The following is an 8,004-nucleotide window of genomic DNA, read 5'->3' as shown; positions in this document are numbered from 1 at the left end:
GATGGAGTTTCACTCCTATTGCCCAGGCTGGAGCACATTGGTGCCATCTCCACTGACCTCAACCTCCTCCTCCCAGGTTCAAGCGATTCTTCTGTCTCAGCCTCCCGAGTAGCTGGGATTACAGGCATGCGCCACCACACCCAGTCCAAGCCTAAAAATATACCCATAATTTTGTATTTTTAGTAGAGACAGGGTTTCTCCATGTTGGTCAGGCTGGTCTCGACCTCCTGACCTCAGGTGATCCGCCCACCTCGGTCTCCCAAAGTGTTGGGATTACAGGTGTGAGCCACCGTGCCCGGCTGGAATGACTTTTCGATTAGTACACTGGAAGCTCCCAAACTGGGTGTTTTGTTTTGTTTTGTTATGTTTTGTTTTGTTTTTGAGACAGATTCTTACTCTGTCGCCCAAGCTGGAGTTCAGTGGTGTGATCTCAGCTCACTGTGACGTCCGCCTCCCAGGTTCAAGTGATTCTCCTGCCTCAACCTCCTGAGTAGCTGGGATTACAGGCGCCGGCCACCACACCCAGCTAATTTTTGTGTTTTGTATTTTTAGTAGATGTCTCTACTAAACCCTGTCGGGTTTCACCATGTTGGCCAGGCTGGTCTGGAACTCCCAGCCTCAAGTGATCCTCTAGCCTCGGCCTCCCAAAGTGCGGGGATTACAGGCGTGAGCCACTGCACCCAGCCAAGTTTTTAAAGGAATTAGGTTCTTGCACTAATGGGATGAAGACAGGGTAAAACGAAAGAGGCTTTTAGAGCCTCAACTTTTAAAGGAAGGAAATGGGCTGAGAGGGCTACTCAGTTGCAAACTCAGTTTTTTAAGAAAAGGGAAGAATAACTCAGGAAGGAGCCATAGGCACGGAGAACACCCCCGGGCTTGAAGACCCCCTACCCAGGAGTCTCCTCTGCACCAGGCCTTGGTTTAGGCTTGAAGACCCCTCACGTCCAGGATTCTCCTCCGTACCAGGCCATGGTTTACACAGCTGGATCCTGGGCCTCCAGTCCAAGCCCAAAACCACAGTGGATGAGGCTTCAGGAGTCTTGGGATGGGGCAGGTGGACTTCACACGTGGGAGGGATGTGAGCTGTGGCCTGAGGATGGGCCGTGGCAGTGCAGGTTTTTCAGAACAGCCACAGCAAGATCTCCCATTCCACCCGCTTCTCCACCATGTGACCTTGAAACTCCTCCCAGGGGGAGGAACTGTCCAACTGTAACTGACAGAAGCGGCAGAAGTGCCTGCCAAGGATGGAGGGTCTGGTCTGGGGACCAGCTGAAGTCCCATCAGGCTCATACTGCTGGCACCAGGGCTGGTAAGACTCAAAGATCAGCACTGTTGACCAGGGCATCTACTTGGGGCTTCCCCATGGTAGGTTGCTTCTGAGATGACTGTGCTGATCCTTGCCTCCCTCTGTAACTCCTTCCTAAGCAACAGAATACCTCCATGCCGAGGGGCTGTCACTTTCAGTCAGGTTGCAAGAGATTCTCATCTCTGTCTTTCCAGCAGACTCCCGTCCTTGCTGGCTTTGATAGACTGAGTGGCTATGTTGGGAAGGCCTGCACAGGAGGAGCCCAAGGCTTGTGTCAGAGAAGGGGCTGCAGCTGCTACTGTGTTCTCTGGGCCCCTTGCGCTCAGAGCCTGGAGCTACCAAGTGGCAGTCAGACCACCTGAGCCCTCACGTTGTGAGGATGCCCTAACTGAGTAACAAATGACCACAGATTTCGTGGTTTAAAACCACACACGTACTGCCTCACAGTCTCTGTGGGCCAGGACTCTGAATGGGGCTTCTGTCTCCTTCTCTCAAGCTGGGGTGTCATCTGAAGGCTCAGCTGGGGAAAGATCTGCTTCCATGCCTACTCAGTACTTGGCAGAATTTCATTTCTTTTTTGTTGGTGTGTGTGTGTGTGTGTGTGTGTGTGACAGAGTTTTGCTCTTGTTGCTCAGGCTGGAGTGCAATGGCACAATCTTGGCTCACTGCAACCTCTGCCTCCCAGATTCAAACAATTCTCCTGCCTCAGCCTCCCAAGTAGCTGGGACATCTGCCTGACTTCAGGTGATCCACCCACCTTGGTCTCCCAAAGTGCTGGGATTACAGACATGAGCCGCCGTGCCCGGTCTTGATTTTTTTTTTTTTTTTTTTTTTTGATAGAGTTTCACTCTTGTTGCCCAGGCTGGAGTGCAGTGGTGTGATCTCAGCTCACTGCAACCTCTGCCTCCCGGGTTCCAGCAATTCTCCTGTCTCAGCCTCCCAAGTAGCTAGGACTACAGGCGCCTACAACCAGACCTGGCTAATTTTTGTATTTTTAGTAGATATGGGGTTTCACCACGTTGGACAGCCTGCTCTCAAATTCCTGACCTCAGGTGATCCACCTGCCTCGGCCTCCCAAATTGCTGGGATTACAGGCATGAGGCACCATGCCTGGTGCAGAATTTCATTTCTTGAAGTCTTGAAGGGCCAGGTACAGTGGCTCACACCTGTAATCCCAGCATTTTGGGAGGCTGAGGCAGGAGGATAGCTTGAGCTCAGAAGTTTGAGACTAGCCTGGGCAACATAGGGAGACCCTGTCTCTACACAAAATTTAAAGTTAGCCAGGCACAGTGATGCATGCCTGTAGTTCCAGCTACCCAGGAGGCTGAGGTGGGAAGATTGCTTGAGCCCAGGAGGTTGAGGCTGTAGTGAGCTGTGATTGTACCACTGCACTTCAGCCTGGGTGACAGCAAGACCCTATCTCAAAAAAAATAAAATAAAAGTAAATAAAAATAAAAAGGCAGCTCAAAGAGCACCTGAGTTCTTAGTCAGCTAGAACTGGGCTCCTCCTGTGCGGGACTTCCCAACATAGCCACTCAGTCTATCAAAGTCAACAAGGAAGGGAGTCTGCTGCCAAGAGGAAAATGAGAATCTCTTGCAACCTGATTGTGGCACGGAGGTATTCTGTTGCTTAGAAAGGAGCTACAGAGGCCATGAGTACCAGGAGACAAGGATCGCTGCAGTCATCTTAGAAGCAACCTACCATGGAGAAGCCCCAAGTAGGTGCCCTGGTCAGCAGTCCTGATTTTCGAATCTTCCCAGCCCCAGTGCCAGAAGTGTGAGCCGATGATCCCCAGACGGTCCCCAGAGCAGCTCTTCTCCCACTGGCAGCAGATCTGAGACCTCCTGAGCCCGCCACTGCCTCTGACATCTGCCTCTGTCTCTGAGCTCTGCTACCTCTGCCTGCCTTTTCTTCTCTCTCTTCTGTCACCTTTTTTTTTTTTTTTTTTTTTAAGACGGAGTCTTACTCTGTCGCCCAGGCTGGAATGAAGTGTCATGATCTCAGCTCACTGAAACCTCTGCCTCCCGAGTTCAAGCAATTCTCCTGCCTCAGCCTCCCAAGTAGCTGGAACTACAGGCATGTGCCACCATGCCCAGCTAATTTTTGTATTTTTTTTAGTAGAGATGGGGTTTCACCATATTGGCCAGGCTGGTCTTGAACTCCTGACCTTGTGATCTGCCCACCTCAGCCTCCAAAAATGCTGGGAATATAGGTGTTAGCCACCGTGCTCAGCCTCTTCTGTTAACTTCTTTCCAGTCCTTTCCTCTGCCGCTTCCCCAGACTTCCAGGCCTGAATGATTAGACGTGGCTTTGACAGGCAACCAGGGAGACTGTTCCTGTCTTCTGGCTCCAGAAGGGCCCAGACACGCCGGCTCTGGGGCCACCTTTGCATCTTTGACTCAGTCAGCTGCTCTCTGCCTGCTTGGCTCAGCGTCTGCTGCTGACTGTACTCTCACTTTATGACTGGCCCGGGGGCTTGCACTTGTTAGATGATTGAAGCTTTGCTGCATGTGTGAAATTTATGGTAAAGGCGTGGCTGCGCAGACACTCCCGTGTGCCTGGTGCGAGTGTTCCTTGCTACCACCCTTCCGGAAAGCACTCTGGAAATATCCTCCAGAATTTTCCAAATGCCCAAGTGCTTTGTCCTGGTAATTACACTGCTTTTTCATTTGCTGATTCAACATATATTTCTTTTTTTTCTTTTCTTTCTTTTTCTTTTTTCTTTTCTTTCTTTCTTTCTTTCTTTCTTTTTTTTGTTTTTTTTTGAGACAAGAGTCTCGCTCTGTCACCCAGGCTGGGGTGTAGTGGCGCCAGCTCAGCTCGCTGCCATCTCCCCCTCCCGGGTTCAAGCAATTCTCATGCCTCAGCCTCCCTAGTACCTGTGACTACAGGTGCATACACCATGCCTGGCTACTTTTTTTGTATTTTTAATAGAGACGGGGTTTTACCATGTTGGCCAGGCTGGTCTTGAACTCCTGACCTCAAGTGATCCGCCCACCTCGACCTCCCAAAGTGTTGGGATTACAGGCATGAGCCACCACGCACGGCCTCAACATATATTTCTTGATTACTCATTATGGGCCCCAGGATGGGGTGCTTATACTTTGGTAGGGAAAACAGATGTTGATCAAATAATTACATAATAAATTCAAATAAAATGACAAGAGCTGAGATCAGGAATTCAAGACTAGCCTGGCCAACATGGTGAAACCCCATCTCTACTAAAAAAATACAAAAATTAGCCGGGCGTGGTGTTGGGGGCCTATAATCCCAGCTACTTGGAAGGTGGAGAGAGGAAAATCCCTTGAACCTGGGAGGCGGAGTTTGCAGGGAGCAGAGATCACGCCGCTGCATTCCAGCCTGGATGACAGAGGGAGACTCTGTCTCAATACATAAATACATACATACATACATACATACATACCAAGAGCGGTATGGAGTGTTTATACTTTGGTAGGTAGAACAGATATTGATCAAATAATCATATAATCCAAATAAAATGACAATAGCGGTAAAGGGTAAATAGGTACAAGGAGAGAGCAGGGACTCTCCCCTGGTGGAGGGCAGAGAAGACCAGGTTGAGACGGGATGATGAGCAAGGATTAACCAGGAAAAACAGAGGGCTGAGGTTGCTGGCAGAGAAAGCCAGTGCAAAGACCTTTGGCCTGTGCAAAGGTCCTGTGGCCACAAGGAATGGGAAGAGGGCCCTGGAGGTCGAAGCCTGGAGAGGAGGAACCAGGCTTTGTAGACACATTAAGGAATTGGATTTTTATCTTAAGAGGAGTAGGAAGTCAGAGAAAGGTCTGAGAGGGAAGCAGGGCTAGGCGATCTAATCTGCATTTTGCAATCTTGGTTCTCAGTGAGCTGTGGAGTGACCGGACTGGACGGACCAGAGTCCGGTTAGGAGTCTAGGTTGTGCTTCAGGCAAGAGGAAAGGCTGGCTTGGACCTAGGTTGGGGAAAGGGAGAGATGGGAATGTATTCGAGCGAAATTCCAAAGATAAAATCATCCAGACCTGGGGTTGGGCTGCATCTGGAGGTTGAGCTGGGGCGCGAGTTGTCAGGGATGACTCAGGATTCCAGCAGAAGCAGCAGGATGGCAGGTGGTACCTTTGGCAGAGAGAGGAAAGAGCAAGAGAGGACGGGCTGGCTCTGGGCATGTTGTGTTGTATGTTCAATGCCTCCAAGGGGAACTGCCGGGTGGGCGCAGGGATATACGGTTTGGTGTGCAGAGGCGGGGTCTCTGCTGGAAATGTAACTCTGTGAGTCATCCAGGTAGAGGTGGGAACTGAGCTGTGGGACAAGATTGCTCAGGGCCCTGCTGTCAGGAAATAGTCAGACATTCCGACCAAAGGTATACACAAGGATGTCCGTGGGAGCCCCATTTACGAGACCAACAGATTCAAAACAAGCAAGTCTTCAATACTAGGTTGAGAGTTAAATAAATAAAAGTTCTCTGATTGGGTAGGACAGTGTGCTTGGCTGTGGCCAGTGTAAATGAAGGCCACAGGAACCATCTGGGAACAAGTAGAGGTGGTGGTTATACAACATTGTGAATGAACTAAAGGTCCCTAAGTTGTTCATTTTCAAATGGTTAATTTTGTGTTATGTGAATTTCACTTTAATAAATTACTTTTTAAGGCCAGGCGTGGTGGCTCACACCCGTAATCCCAGCACTTTGGGAGGTTGGGGGGGCGGTGCAGATCGCCTGAGGTCAGGAGTTCAAGACTACCAACATGGTGACACCCTGTCTCTACAAAAATATACAAACATTAGTCGGGCGTGGTGGCAAGGACCTGTAATCCCAGCTTCTCTGGAGGCTGAGGCTAGAGGATTGCTTGAACCTAGGAGGCAGAGTTTGCAGTGAGCTGAGATCGCACCACTGCACTCCAGCCTGAACAACAGAGCAAGACTCTTGTCAAATAAAATAAAATAAATAAAACAAAATAAAATAAAATAACACACAATACAATAAAAACTATTTTTTAAATGAAGGCTACAGGTACCATATGTAAATAAAGATTTTACTTTTTTGTTTTTTGAGACACAGTTTCACTCTGTCTCCCAGGTTGGAGTGCAGTGGCACGATTTCAACTCACTGCAAACTCTGCCTCTTGGGTTTGAGTGATTCTCCTGCCTCAGCCTCCCAAGTAGCTGGAATTACAGGCACGTGCCACCAGGCCCGGCTAATTTTTGTATTTTTAGTAGAGGCGGGGTTTCACCATGTTGGCCAGGTTGGTCTTGAACTCCTGACTTCAAGTGATCTGCCCACTTTGGCCTCCCGAAGTGGTGGGATTATAGGCATGAGCCACTGTGCCTGGTCAGATTTTGTTCTTGTAGAAAACAGAAACATAGGTCGGGCACGGTGGCTCAAGCCTGTAATCCCAGCACTTTGGGAGGCCAAGACGGGCGGATCACGAGGTGAGGAGATCGAGACCATCCTGGCTAACACGGTGAAACCCCGTCTCTACTAAAAAATACAGAAAACTAGCAGGGTGAGATGGCGGGCGCCTGTAGTCCCAGTTACTCGGGAGGCTGAGGCAGGAGAATGGTGTAAACCCGGGAGGTGGAGCTTGCAGTGAGCTGAGATCCGGCCACTGCACTCCAGCCTGGGTGACAGAGCGAGACTCCATCTCAAAAAAAAAAGAAAAGAAAAGAAAACAGAAACATAAAACATAATAAATGTAAAACATAAAAATACAGGAAGGCAACACACCAAGTGTGACTTATTTTCTTCACTGTATTTTTCTCTGTTTTCCATGTTTTCTATAATAAACTTATTTTACTTTCACATTTTGGGAAAAAAAAGAGATATACATGATATATACTGATATGTCCAGGAACATATCCATGTGCAATGATTATATTATATCCATTATATTTTTATCCATGGACACTTTTTTAAAAAATCAATGTTAGTGTATTATTTTATTTTATTTATTCATTTTTTTAGACAGGGTCTTGCTCTGTCTCCCAGACTGGAGTGCAGTAGTATGATTATAGCTCACTGCAGCCTTGACATCCCAGGCTTAAGTGATCCCCCGGCCTCAGCCTCATGAGTAGCTGGGACTATAGGTGCCTGCCACCACATCTGGGTAATTTTCAAATTTTCTGTAGAGATGGGGTCTCGCTCTATTGCCCAGGCTGTTCCCAAACTCCTGGGCTCAAACCATCTTCCCACCTTGGCCTCCCAAAGTGCTGGGATTACAGGCATGAGCCACTGTGCCTATCTCTGTGTTATTATATATATAAACTATATATATCAGGTTCAAGTGATTCTCCTGCCTCAGTCTCCCAAGTAACTGGGATTATAGGCATGTACCACCACACCTGGCTAATTTTGTATTTTTAGTAGAGATGGGGTTTCAGGTTGGGCGCAGTGGCTCATGCCTGTAATCCCAGCACTTTGGGAGGCCAGGGCAGGTGGACCACGAGGTCAAGAGGTCGAGACCAGCCTGGCCAACATGGTGAAACCTCATCTCTACTAAAAATACAAAAATTAGCTGGGTGTGGTGGCGCATGCCTGTAATCCCAGCTATTCAGAAGGCTGAGGTAGGAGAATCACTTGAACCCAGGAGGAAGAGGTTGCAGTGAACCAAGATCGCACCATTGCATTCCAGCCTGGGCTACACAGTGAGACTCTGTCTCAAAACAAAAACAAAAACAAATTAGCTGGGCATGGTGGTGGGCACCTGTAA

Source organism: Mandrillus leucophaeus, unplaced genomic scaffold, assembly GCF_000951045.1.
Source record: "Mandrillus leucophaeus isolate KB7577 unplaced genomic scaffold, Mleu.le_1.0 Scaffold1, whole genome shotgun sequence".
NCBI classification, from domain to species: Eukaryota; Metazoa; Chordata; class Mammalia; order Primates; family Cercopithecidae; genus Mandrillus; species Mandrillus leucophaeus.
The sequence above is the reverse complement of the archived record's forward strand: the minus strand, read 5'-3'. Positions refer to the sequence as shown.